Source organism: Syngnathus scovelli, chromosome 13 (genome assembly GCF_024217435.2).
Source record: "Syngnathus scovelli strain Florida chromosome 13, RoL_Ssco_1.2, whole genome shotgun sequence".
In the NCBI taxonomy this organism is placed as follows: domain Eukaryota; kingdom Metazoa; phylum Chordata; class Actinopteri; order Syngnathiformes; family Syngnathidae; genus Syngnathus; species Syngnathus scovelli.
The window spans coordinates 11,085,415-11,099,307 of NC_090859.1; the positions used below are offsets into that span (position 1 = coordinate 11,085,415).

Sequence of the window (13,893 nt, forward strand, 5' to 3'; positions counted from 1 at the left end):
AGGGGCGGAGCTATGCCCGTGACGGCCCCACAAAGATTTGGAATTGTCGGTGGAAATGCTTCAGTAAGCACATGCAGTGATTTATTCCTCGTCATCTGTTGGGCTGTTGCACATGTTAAAAATCAATTAAACGTTAAGAATCGTCTTTACGCAGGCAAAGTTTGAACCAACGAACGCATTAAATGTGATCCCATTATTATTGAGGCCTTGTTAAATTTTGAACGATGCAACTAGACAGCGTCTGGAGCGAAAAGAGGGTCTGTCTGAAAAGGCCACCTGCCAATTTGAATGTAAAGATGGTTTTCCATAGCCCCGCAGCTGCGTTTCCACTGTGATCCGTCAATTTGTTTTCAGTTGTTACATGGAAACTTCAGTGCGAGCCAACGTTTGAAATCCAATCTACTCCCTTCTTTGACTTTGCCTTATTTTGCACAACATTTTGGTACTCTAAGCATCTTTCCATAATCTGCTAACTGTGGAACCTCCGAGGTCAAACGCAATCCGTTCCAGGATGCCTCTCATCTCCAATTGAGAACCAACTTTTCTCGCAGGGAATAATGGTAATAGTTCATTCTCTGGATTTTGTAGTCAATGGGAGAAGGAAAGAATTTGAGGGCTAATTAGCATGGCTAATCTAACCACTTGATTAGAATTACAGCCTGCTCACGTCCCTGACTGTCACACGGGGTTATTTTTGGGTACTAGGTCGCCTGTCAGAAGGTCCTTATAAAGAGGTCATCAATGGGGTGGGTGGAAAGTGGCTTATCAGCTCCGCTACTCCTTAATGGAGCTGACTTGTTTGAATTCGGCATGAGAAAAAAAGTTGGAATATTACAATGAAGTGATTTTGCGAGAGAAAAGTGAAAAGGATGCAAGAACAAATCGAAATGTTAATAGAGAGAAAAAAAGTTCTAATGTTGCAAGACTGTTGTAATTTTACTTAAAACCAGTTGTTGAAGTCGTATTATTGGCGAAGTTTTTTTGCAAAACAAAAAATGAAAATAGACAATTTTTGTTTTCTCCTCTTTCCCGCGCTGAGGAATTTTTTTTTTACCCTCCCAGACTCGTTTCGCCTTCCGCGGGCACGCTGTCTTTCTCTGTGGCGACACACTTCATTTGTCTTCGCCAGGATCAGAGAAACAGCGAAAAATCAAAATAATCACCCCCGCCGTGAAGTAGGAGAAGTCTCTGAGACAAAGTCAGGATAACAAGATGACAAAGCTTTTTAAAACGGAGCTTTAAGACGATGGCCACTCCACCCCGCTATCTTTTTCCAAGTTGTGTTTATAAGAGCGTTGCACTGTACGCGTGAGTTACATTTTATTATAATTTTTTTGAACAGGACTATGTAAAACATATTTAACTGAATTTTGACCTGCTGCCTTTCATGCCCCAAAAGTCAAAATTTTAAAAAACATCAAAAGGTTGCAGGAATCAAATCCTAATTTTGTGAGGAAAAAATATTTCCATTATTTTTAGAAGAGAGAATAGTAGAGTTAAAAGGGAATAAGTAAAAAAACAATTTCCAAGAATACAATCCAAACATTGACATAAAGTCACAATTTCAAAAATAAAAAGAAAACAAAATAAATTTCTTGCGTTGCGCTTTTTATAAAACAAAAAGGGGGAATTCATTTTTTACGAATAAAGTAATATTTTTTGTAATCATGCATGAATTGACATTGTATTACAAAACAAAGTTTTGAGAATATTACAGCTTGAATTATTAAGAAAAAAATAATATTCCAAAAATGAAGTTGTAATTTTACACCAAAAAAGTGAGGGCCTCATTTCCCGTTGCGTTTAGCCTAGCAGCCAAAAGGTGGCGCTGTAAGCATTTGCCCAGGCTCAGCTGAGTAGTGAGTGACTTGTTGCTGCTTCTCGGCTTTGGAAAGCTGTGTGAGCATTGATGTGATATCCATTGAAGGTGTTTTCATTGCTGTGCTCTTTAAGCATTGTTTTAGATCCTTGATATCCAACCTTTAGTATGAGAAATAAAGAAAACTCCTAAGACAGCCATAATAGAACCCGGTGTTGGTGATTTTGATTGATCAGTAATCGGCCAAAGCTGGCCACGGTGGTCGCTCCGACTCCAGCAGGGCTTGATCTCTTGCCCGCGTTGAGTAACGGCACACCGAATGAACTACATTTGCAACGAGGGGGAGGATGAGTGGCGTAACATGTTCCATAAGAGGCCGCTTGGGGGTTGTGATTGGATGAAGAACATTTTCCCATCACTCGCTTCCTCCCCCAGGCCCCCCGATGGCACGCAAGGGCCCGAGCACTGCCGCAACGTGGCGCCAAGCGGGCACAGGGGTCTTGTGTTTGCGCATGTGAGTGTTGGAAGGCCGAGACCCCGGATATGTTGTGGAAGTGTGGAGTGGACAGGGGCCAGACAGGACGTGACCCTTTGGCGGAAGCCACAATAGCACGAGTGGCTGTCCGTCAAGACCTTTTGCCCACCCCCCACATTTATGCGATATGTCACGATCATAACTCAGCTTTTAATGAGCCCCAAAGCTAACAGTCATCCGTTTTTTTTTTTATTTGTCGTTATGCACTTTTCAAAAAAATGACCAAGTCATACAGTCGTCTCGATCTTAATGGCCAGCCTATTTAATCCCAAAATGCGACCCAGATGTGCAGCGGTCACCTGTATGGAGCGAGCGCGCTGACCCCCAATCGTCATCTAGCAGGGACACTTCCACCACCCCCAGTTCATCGTACGGGCAGATCAAAGTCACTCCCCTCGCTGGCTGTCCATCGGCTAACCTGCACCCTCGGACAAATGACCTGCGGGGTCAGCAGTCCAGCTCCGTTGAAAGGAACGAGAGTGACCCTCTCTGCTTCAAACCGCTATACATATATTTTATTTGATATATGTTTTTTATTTAGAAAACAGTTGCAGGAGATGTGCTTTTTCTTAATTTATATTACAAATCTTTTCAAGCAGTCCCAAAAAAAACCACGAACAGTTTTCCACAAATTATGGCGGTTTATGTAAAAGAAAAATATGTTAATCCTAATTTTATTTTCATTTTCCTAAAAAAAATCCAGTATAGGTTTTTATATTAGTCTAAAAAAATCTGAATACTCACCGTTTATTGCAAACTTCAAAATTATGCCTTCAGAATTCCATGCAGATTTTTTTCTCCCTGAATTGTTTTGATGAAAATTTTGACTGAAATAGGACAAATGTGACGCATTTTTGTGGCGTCCTCATTTCCCTTTAACACACATGATGCTAAGTTCATTCATGTAAAAGTAAATATCCATTCTACACTATCTAAATTCTGGTGAGAAGAGTCTCCCGTTATAAAGCGTCTTGATGTTTGAAAAAAAAGGGGGCTAAAAGGTGCAAATTAACTGAGCTGTCAGTGGTTGCTTGAAGTGAAGTGAACTTGCCGATAAGCCGAGTGGCTGGTTGAGGGAAAACCGACAGGAACTCCAGCCATCTGGACCTCATTCCCCTAAAAGAGACGAGATTGACGCTGAGTATAAGAGTAATGATCGAAAAAAAAAAAAGCCAACGATAAGACGCAATTATCAACGACGCCTACCCTCCTCCATTTTTTTTGTAGGCGTATTGAGGTGGCAGGACTTAGAACATGCTCAGAATTCAAAACAAGCAAATCTCAAATCATCTTTCCCTATTGAAAAGACTGAAAATGCCATTAATCTGTACCGGCCCACCAATAGAACATTGACTAATAAGAGTCAACGTCTTTTAATGAGGAATAAAGTATTAAAATATAAAATAATATTGTCCATCTAAGGATGTTGCTGCACCATTTGTGTCCAAGTATCCATCGACCGATTTCCATATTGTAGTTCTTTATTTATCCTATATAATTCTTTAATCCTAATGGAAAAATATAGTTTTTTGTTGCCAAGTTGTGTGGCAGCATGTTCCATGTAATTAGATTAAAATTATACATCATATATACATTTTGTAATATTTATTGTACAGCAGTGTGCTGTTGGTCTTTTGACATATTACCCGCTTGGCTTCCTCCAAAGCCTTTTTATCTTTCTGTTTCAACATCTTTTTCATGCGCATTGTCCCCTGTAAGTGTGCGAAATGAATGTGCCATGCGTGCGAGAGGGTATTATCGTTGCGGTTGTCCCGGTTGAAATGATATCCAGAGCGCGGACATCAAACACCCGAGGTTGGCTGAGTTATGGCGCATCGAGAACAAAAAGGGGGGCAGGCGGAGCGGGGGTGATGCTTAAGGGGATGGAAAAAGTGGGAGAAGGAGATAGATGACGCAGACGTGAGGACAAGAAGCCTCATTTTTGTCGGGGGAGAAATTTCCCCCGGTGGAAAATGTGAAGGGGCATCGCAGCAGGTAGCAAGCAGGCAGGACATCGCAACAATTGTGGGTTGATCATCCTGATGGTAAATGTTAAACCAGTTCAATAATTACGATAGTGAAGTCTGAAATCCTGCAGTGAGTCACGAGGTGACTTAGCCGCTACGTTTTGGAATTTCCGCCCCACGTATGTTACACTCGGCCTTTGCGTCCTGAAAATGATGAACAACCCGCGCATATTTGGTTATCTGCACTTCCTCGAGAGTTGCAGATGGTGCTATTCGTCTTCATCCGTCCGTCCGCTCAATTTGCAGGCCGGCAAACATCTGCGAGAAAGATCAAGTGAGCAAAACAATCGAGATGCGTCGACTACATTGTCGCCGTCACACCTGCGGCAAAGAAACGGAACTCAACGTTTGCGTTTTTCATTGCCAGAGTAACCCGAACGGACACGTTGACAAATTATGTGTGGCAATCGAATCTGCTCGTTTTGCGGCCTACCAGTACGAAAATTACTCTTTATTGTCACATTAAAAATGTAAGTTGAGTTTAATATAGAAACATGAAAATATTATGTTTGGGTCGTCTGACGGGTTATAGTCGTCAACAAAATTGCAGTCCGCCAGCAGAATCAAACAGCGGTGTGTTCAAACGTCAGTTACGAGCAGACGAGCGAGGAAGAGTGGGCCCAGTGTGCGCCGGGCGTGTGCACATGGCGTGCGGCACGCCCACGTTCACAGTTTGGCCACATTGTATCGCCGTAATTGATAATAAACAGGTCTCGGAGCGAGGGGTGGGGGTTTATTGCTTTTCCAGTCTTGTTAATTCAGAAACCAAATGCATTGGTTATTTCCTTCCTGGTTTAAGTGGGGCTTACGTTGGCCGCTTCCACGAGCATACCTCTGTTAATGGCCACCGCCTCTCGCGGCTCTGTCAATACCAGAGACGGAAATCAGGTGGTCGTCGCTTGGTTCAATAGGAGATGATTGTGTGACTTGGAATATACAGTAAATTATAGTAATGCAGTTTAAAGTTCCAAGTATTAATTCCTGACATCTGTTGAGCTTTTTAGTTTAGCCCAACAATAGGATTTTCCATTGACTGTTAGCATTAGCTTTGGCGATGTTTGTTTTTTCTTCTCTAAAACAAAGCATGCCTTGTTTTAAACTATTCATGTCATTCTTGTCTTGTGTTTAGGGTTAAGTGCAGAGTGTGGATGTATTTAGCTTTTTCTTAATACTCAAATAAATTACAGATATCTGGGGAAAATTATTTGTACTTCCCACCTACGTATTGTAGCTCGGATGCATTGAGAAGATCCGCTTGCATGCTATATCATATATAGCCGAGCAGCAGGGGGCATTTATTTTGTGTAGCCAACTATTTTGTGTTAAATCAAGCATCCAGATCGCTGCCCTTTGTGTCCCCGGATAGAGGTTGAGTCACGTCAAAGAGGGGAGGCGGACGGGGCGGGACGGGAGCCGGCAGCGAATTCTTGTCCAAACATTCTGCACGCGGATTTGTATTCATTGCACCCCTGCTGCTATTGATATCATTACGCGGGGTGCACATGCTGAGAGGCGGGGGCCGGGACTGGCAACGCGGAGGTCACGGAGCTCCAGGCCCTAACGAGAAGTGACACTGGCTCCAGGTCGGCCAAGCATCCACCGGATTTCAATGGGAGCCGCACTTTCCCAGTCAGCGAATTAGATCAAAGATCATTACCTGCTAATCAAAACACATGAGCGTAAGGGGCTTCCCTTCTGGATCTCGAGCTGGAGACAAAGGGCGAGACGGCACCGGCTACTGGAATGGACGGACTTTTATGCCCCCACCCCCACTTCCCCCTACCCTTCGAATATCCCAGATGTATTAAATCAATTTTTGGGTAAACTTCATGTTTACACCAACTCTTGTTTGTATTCGGAGCTTCGTTCACATGGGATCCTTCAGGGGATCTCATTATCCGTTCCCATGGTCTGTAGTCGCTTTATGGTTGCGTAGGTCAGCGCCTGACAGCTCGCAACCAGAAGACATGATGATGATGTTGGACTGACTTTGGCGACCCATGTAAGTCTCATTCCAAGAACTTTGGGATGCGGCGACTTCCATACATTTCCGTCAACTGCCGCTCCAGGCAGAAGTGCGCTAAGGGGGTGGCCGAAAATGGCCGCCGCGGTCTGCGTCTTGAAATGTCAAAGCCTCTCAGTCAACATGCGAGACAGCGAGAGTGAGAGTACAAAGAGGGCGGGGGTGGAAGGGGGGGTGCGGGGGTGTTTTGCTGCCGCTGTACCGAAGTCTCCGTGGCCCATTAATCGTTTGTTTGAGTTTCCGCCCCAGCGAGCATGTCATGTCTCCATTAGAGAGGGTTTGTTTCTTCTTCCTGTCCGCCTCTTGGCAGCAGGGGGCTCTCACACATCTCATTTGGCAGCGCGCTGCCGTCTGGTGCCAGGCAGACTGTCCTGTGCGTGTGTCTTTGTGCATGCGTGCGTGCAAACTTTACCGTTTTCAGGCTGCTCATCCTCTGCGCATAAACATCCGTGCGCTCCGAGGGCGCCCATGCCAGCGCGATGGGGCTCTCGGACCAAATCCGACGGGATAGACTGTTGTCCTGTTGCTTAAGTCTTCTGACTGACTTCTTGTATTATCCCTAATTGGATTAGGTTGCCGAGTAGTGTCTGTTTTTGCTCGGCCGATGTATGGGATAATGAGCACGAGCAATACATTTGAAATCGTTGCTGACATCTTGCTAATTTAGTAAAAATAACAGAATGACACGGCGAAGCAACAACTGGAAAAAAACACAAAGGCGGAGTTAATAGTCCATGTTTTGGAGCTAATTAGGACTGGATTAGTATTGCTAACTGGTTGCCAGTACTTTGTCTAAAACGGTGATTCAGAACCGGTGTATTATTTATTTACCGCAATGAATGTATAGTGTCAGACAGAACAATGAAATAATTTTCCTCTCGATGGCAATTAAACTGTGTATCCACTTTTAAGCTTCATTTCCCGAAGCTCGTCTATTCAACTGAATTTGCCGCCCCAAACGCAACATTCCAGCCAGTCTGCCGACGTACTTACTGGGCTCTCTCCGTTGTGGCGGCTGACCCTCGCAGCCACGGCCTATCTTGATGTTAGTTCGACCCCCGACCCAAGATTATGCCATAGACATCAGCCTGCTGACCTGTCAAATGGGGCCCCTTTTATTCCCGTGACCCGCGGATCCTTCGCCTTTATACTGAAATATGGCTGCCGAGCCTACAGAAGGCAGCCAATTAGGAGAGCGGAATCAGGGTGGCACAATGAGGCGAGACTAATAGAGTCCTCTTTATCTGCCGCCCGCCCGTCTGCCTGCCTGACTGCCGGCATTAATATGCCAAATGATGCTTCTGTTTGCTGGAATCCATGCAGCCGTGCAAAATGAAACTATGAGCATTCCTGTAGTTTGTTCTCAACTCTCAACACGAACAAAGTTTAAAAAGTTTTAAATAGTTAAGTCTTCTCGTCTCGCCTATATAATGATATTTTTCTGATTAAAAAGCACATAGGGGGATCCTGGAACAGATTACTGGCACTCCCATTCATTTCAATGGGTGAAGACGCTTTGAGATGAAACATTGACTAAAGGCACCACCTCATTAGTTTTAAATGAGTTTTTCGTTTGTGCAGCTCAAGTCCATTTTGTTACTTTCAAATACTTTTTATCAACCGCTAGCATTCCAGACACGCTTAATGGAAATACAAGGTGCACTTGTACTGCACTTGCATACTTTTCATTGACCTCCCCCAAGTCCTTTTAGCTCCAGTTTCTTTCTCTTCACACTTGACTGACTCGGAGCGAGTGTTTGCATCCCAGAGCAGCGTTGGGACGTGGCCGAGGACCATTGTCTCCGTTTAAAAAAGAACACAGACAGCCATCTCCGGAGGTGTTTCCCCTTCAACGATCCATAAGACATTTCGGTTCCATCTTCTCATGCGGCGTCCCAGAGGGGAGCAAAAGAACGCCACCAAAGGCCACAGAGTGTCGGCGACGTCGGGAAAAACGGGGACAAAATCAATAGCTCACTAAAGTGGAACCATTGTAGCCTGTAAGCGGCAATTTGTCACCTTGTCGTTCTTCAACACAGAAAACATTTCTCTCCCGTTCCTCTGTTATCTGTTGCGCTTTCCAACCTTTTCACTTGAAATAAACAGTCCTGACCCACTTTCTTTTTTCTTCCTTTAATCGTATTCCATGATCGAATGAAAAATAACTTGAATTATTCGCCCTTAGCTTCGTGCCGCTACGGCTCCATACGCACTCGCTCGTCCCAAATGTATCTGCGATGTCAGATAAGAGCAACGCGTTGATGAGAAGCAGGCTGAGGTATTTTTACCTCGGGATCCACTTCTGTCCATTGAGCCAGATAATAAAGATGGACTCCAGCAAAGATTACCCGTCGCCCCCCTGCCAGCCCGCTTCATTTTTCACTGCACTCTTACTTGAGCTCGAGGTACTTTGTTAAGTACTTGTTAAGTGTGTTTTCCCTCTGTGTACATAAACATCACCCGGGTAATGGCGCACATGAAGAAGACGTCAAGGTGTCAGCTTAGTGACAATGGCGTGGGCCTTATTGTGGCGGTTGCGGCATCGTCTGAAACACTTAGCGGAAGCGTAAAAAAAAGCTAGCTCCACTATTTTGGATTTTATGGACGTTAATCGTTTTCCTCATTAAGTAATTCCCCGCAGTTGGTCTCTCTGCAAATTACACTTAGTTTTCTTCTGCGCTTTGGCACCGCCGAAATTTCAGAGCGCGACGGAAAGGTCGAGAGGGAAAGTGAAAGAGTTGAAATAGTGTCAGCGCTTAACCTTGACCTTGGGATAGCATTTTTCTAAACGTGTGTGTGTGTGCGCGACTGCAGCTGCCCGACTCGCCACTTCACAGAGTGTTTACATTTTCCGAGAGGTCTTCATCTCCCCCGCGCTCGGGGTCCTCTCCGTGTGAGTTTATACAGCCAGCAAGAGCGCACACGCACACACACACAACGCGTGACCCAGCGTAAGCCTCACACCGAGTCAGTGAAGGCAGCGTCCTGTCACACACTCATCCATCTCGGCTGCGTTCGGGGCCAAAGCCGGGCCGAGTTGTTCTCTCCCTGACAGCCTAAACACAACAGAAGTGGGTTACCTACAGTCTCGTAGGGAATCTCCAGAACAAAAGAATGCATAAACAATGCTACGTAGCTAGCAAAAGTGCACCGAGCTATGAATTTCATGGGAAATTCTGTAACTATAACTCTGACCTGGCTGCTCGAAGAAAAAAAAAAAACTAAAAAGAAAGACTAGAAAGTAGTAAACAAAGAAATAAAAGAAGCTAGGCTAACTGTTAGCATATCTGCTAATTTCACTAGGGTCAAAACAACCAATCGTTTCCCCATTTGCGCCAGCTTCATCGAGCTTCCCGATTGGCTATTCTTACACGGCTCGCATCCACAGACCCGATTATCATGGCCGGTGTCCGTCTGTTGCCCTATCAGCCAGCTCAAGCCATGACTGTGTCCTTTCAGACTCATCCATCTTGATAGGGGGCCCTGTTAAGATACTAAGCCACGGGGTGTCTTCCACTCTGTTACTGTCATCTGTCAACTTTCAACTTTCAATGTTTGCTTTTCTCCTGGATGACGTTTACATGCACCAGCTCAACGAACGGACAATGGCATGAAAAATAGAAGAAGTAAAATTGACTCCTGCGCATCTTACTTGAGCTCATTTCAGCCAGCATCAAAATATGTATTTGCAGTAGTTAATACAGCCGCCCATACGTCTGCCCCCTAGTGGCAAGGAGCAGCAATGGATTGATTACAAACTGCACAAACTGTTTATTTTTTAAATGGATCTCTAGGTCAAATTCTCTTTGAGTTACTGCGCTCTTGTGTTTTTGTTGCTTCATCTTGTAAAAGTGCACCGAGAGCCAGTTTGTTTCCCAAGTGCGAGACAGAACGAGACCACCAGCATTATATCACTCGAGCCTTTCCCAGCAGACAGCCTCACACGCACACACACGCACGTGCACACACATAAAAGTGTGACCTTTTTCACATGCATAGATAAAAAGTCGTTACAAAAACCAAACAACCTGTCAGCGATAAGATAAAAAGAGAACAGCTGATTTACAGACGCATAACGTTTGGCAATTCACAACTTTTTGTTGAAGCTCACCTACTAATTCTATAAACCTCAATCAAATCATTTATTTGTGATTTTGTACGTATCCATCATCGATTCATCGAAAGAATAATCGATAGGTTAATCGTTTATTTATTTTGTAAAATAAATATTTGACACACCCACTTCAGTTCCTTTTTTTTTTGTCCTCTTCAAATAACCCGGCTCATCTGACAATAAGAAAAAAAAGCCATACGAGTCTGAGAGAAGCCAGCGGTGAAATATTGAGTGTTTATCTCCTCTAGGGCCCAGGTGCCTCATTTCTTCGGACCCCAATGACCGTGCGGGTCGCAACACAAGCCCCTCCCCAATGATGTTTTCACTTTTATCGATGGCATCAAGTCACACGTGGACCTCTGTGGAGGCTCGGCGCAAAGGGCAAAGGCGGTGTGGTGCTGGTGAGGGGGCGGAAAGGGGGGGTGGGTTAAATCGCGTGGGTCCGACCGCTGGCACGCAGTCGGACCGCTGAGCCTCTTAGAACATCATGCAGACACCTCGCATTTAGGCGGATCGATACGTTACCGCAAGCGACTCGGAGAGCCTCTTGGGGATCGCTCGTATTGATTCAGCGCTCACAGTATGTTGCCTTGTTTCTGTCCTGGAAGCGGATATCATTGTGATGATATGCGGCAGATATAAAAAAAAAAAAGTCTCTACGCCTTAAATGCCAATTTTTCTGTGATAGAGAGACCGAGATCAATCGTTTCAAAATTTTTGACGCCATTCATGTGGCCCTGGAGTTTCATGCCTCAAATCGGCCTTCACCACAATTTAACGATGCTATATAATTTTATATTGTAATCACGCAGTATTAAAATCAATCGAGCAAAGGTATCTGGATCAATAGTCTTGAAACCTCCTCAACAGCACCATTAGCATTGTAAGCGGCACGCATGAAAAGTCAACTTACTGTTCCCAAATGTGAAGGCCCCATACCGCTGCCTTGAGACGTATTGACCACGCCGTCCCTAAAGGCACAGTGGGACCACATGGGCTTGTTGCACCTCCACCCTCGGGTTCAGTTCCTCAGCAGGCGAGGTATTGATCCAGCAGCGGTGACTGAAAACCCCCCTTGAGTCGATGGAGGACCTGACTCAAGTCAGACTTCAGTTGATGATTTTAGGACTTGGGTTTGTTTGGCTAAATCTTATCAAAGATTGGACTTGACTTTGACTTGGTTCATCTTGTTACATTTCTTCGGTATATGTATGGTTGACTGTGGTCCAGCTTCATTTAATCGGAACTATTATTTATTTTAACGCACTAGATTTTTGAAGTAGTTAGCCAAATACTGTCATGTACTTATAGGAATCCCCATAATTTTATTTTTACCTCTTGGCCATCGCAACTGTCAGTCTTATAGTCCATTTCAATTGGTCAATACTTGAGTTTTTTCTCTGTATAAAAAGAAACTTCCAAGGAAATAACTCTCATGGTCTAAAAATCATGCTGTCTCTCACAAGTCAGAGCAAATTTTCCCTTGGTCAACTTCCATAAAGCCTTCAAGTTGGGCAGGTCGGCAGTCCTTTACATAAAAAATGTGCTGCTTATACAGTACTTGCACTATGTCAAGACACTGTTGGGATCTTCCCATGGACAAAGCGGGTAGAGATGTTTAAAGTGAAAGAAACCAGTCCAGTCCTTCAGATCTCACAGGACTGACATTAAGTCTAAATGTGTTCCATATGGAGCAAACGTCTACCCCAGGTGGATGTGAGCAAGAGTTGTTTTCTCCTGGCGCGGTTCGTACCTGTAATTCCCACAGACCTGGCCAGAAATGCTTGGAGCCTGCTCGGGGTGTCTTATCAGCTCTAATGATGCTATAGATGGAGGCCGTGTTTCAACTTTGACATTGAAATGCTGACGGTCGACGCTGCAAATGCTGCTCGACGAAGACGGATGGAATTTTCACAGTGTTGACCAGTAGAAGACTGAAAGTAAAAACTGCATCTACATTTTATTCAATAAAGCACATTTTTTAATTAAATTGGATCAAATTGCGATAGAATATGCCTCAGCGCTTGAATAATTTTAGTTCGAAACCATCAGGGACTACTGGCAAGACCTCTCTTCATATCATATGACAGTTAGTGTGTATGATAAAGCTAGTTAGTGCACTAATCAAGTTGGTTGCATTTCTATTCGGTGTGCATAATTTACGTCGCTGCGAGCAGGGTTCGAACCTGCGCGGGAAGATCCCATTGGATTTCGAGTCCAACGCCTTAACCTCTCGGCCATCGCAGCTGTGATAATTCACCTTTCGCTGCTGTACAGGACTTTCTGATCACTACCATGATCCTGGTACCTTGAGCAATTAGACAAGAGCAGAAACTTGAAACATAAAAACTTAAGTGTATTTACCTATAAAAACAAATACTCAAGTTTGTAACACAGTGTAGTGCTTTGCTTCTCACCCTGTCATCACTGTAACATCCCTGTCTGATTCTCCCGGAGGACGCCCCCACCCCCACCGCCTCCTTAACGCCCCCCCCGTCCCTCAGGATTCCAGCCAGGAGTGGTGCTGAAAGACTGAACGTGGGAGATGGAAAGGTCTTTGCTTCCATTTCAGCGCTCCCGTCCCAGAGGTTGCGTCTGCCAGCTGCTGAGGCAAAGAGAGCCTGCCCCTGCACAGATGTAGCTTTCCCATTAGCTTGACGCATGTCTCTGTTGATATGGCGGACATCTTTACAGGAACCAGAAAATGCGTTATCTGATGGAGGGACCATTTCACATCGAACCCATAGCCAGCCGGACCGCAAGACCCGATCCGGGAATCAAACACATGCCCTGGAAATAGGCCAGAAACGTGTTTCGAACTTGATTATGTCTGCCGACGTTTTGCCTGTCTGACGCCTCGTTGATTGAGGCCGGACTTTTCAAACATCTTCATTACAAATCTTTGTATTCACCCAGGAAAGATCGTCTCTTTAAAATGATTCAGAAGCCTCCCATGTGGACTTTTCAAACGGCTGTTGATGAGCTAAGCAAAGATGCAACAGTTTAACAATGGAAGCAGATGTTTTGGATGAGATGGATTTGATTCTTTGGAAGGAAGGAAAAAAAAAGCTTTTTGTGCCGGGAGCTCATCCATCTGCGGTGATCCTCGTTTCAGTACATCTTAATAACGTAATCCCCCTCCCTCGTTTTTCTAGCCCAAGGAATGCTCTTGTTCTTGCACTCTTCTACTTTGTCATACGGGGGCACCCGCTCTTTGATTTGTTTAGCTTCTCTCATTGGAGGCCGACTCGGGCCATGACTCATCATTTCTCTGAAACGATTGAATTTTTTTTTTTTCCCCTCCCTCCAAAACGTCTCAAGTCTGGCCTACCGAAAGAATCATTACTAGGGGGGTCTTTCATCCTTCTTTCGGCC

The 13,893-nt window shown here is 44.7% G+C and overlaps 1 protein-coding gene and 1 non-coding gene across 2 annotated transcripts in view; one reads left to right on the plus strand and one right to left on the minus strand.

The window, feature by feature from the left end:
* The window catches only part of LOC125979912 (uncharacterized), a 182,661-nt gene that overhangs the window by 2,512 nt on the left and 166,256 nt on the right, over positions 1 to 13,893 (plus strand). The window lies entirely within an intron of this gene.
* Positions 12,684 to 12,765, minus strand: trnas-cga (transfer RNA serine (anticodon CGA)). Its single transcript has one exon. It is a non-coding gene; the product is annotated as a tRNA-Ser (tRNA).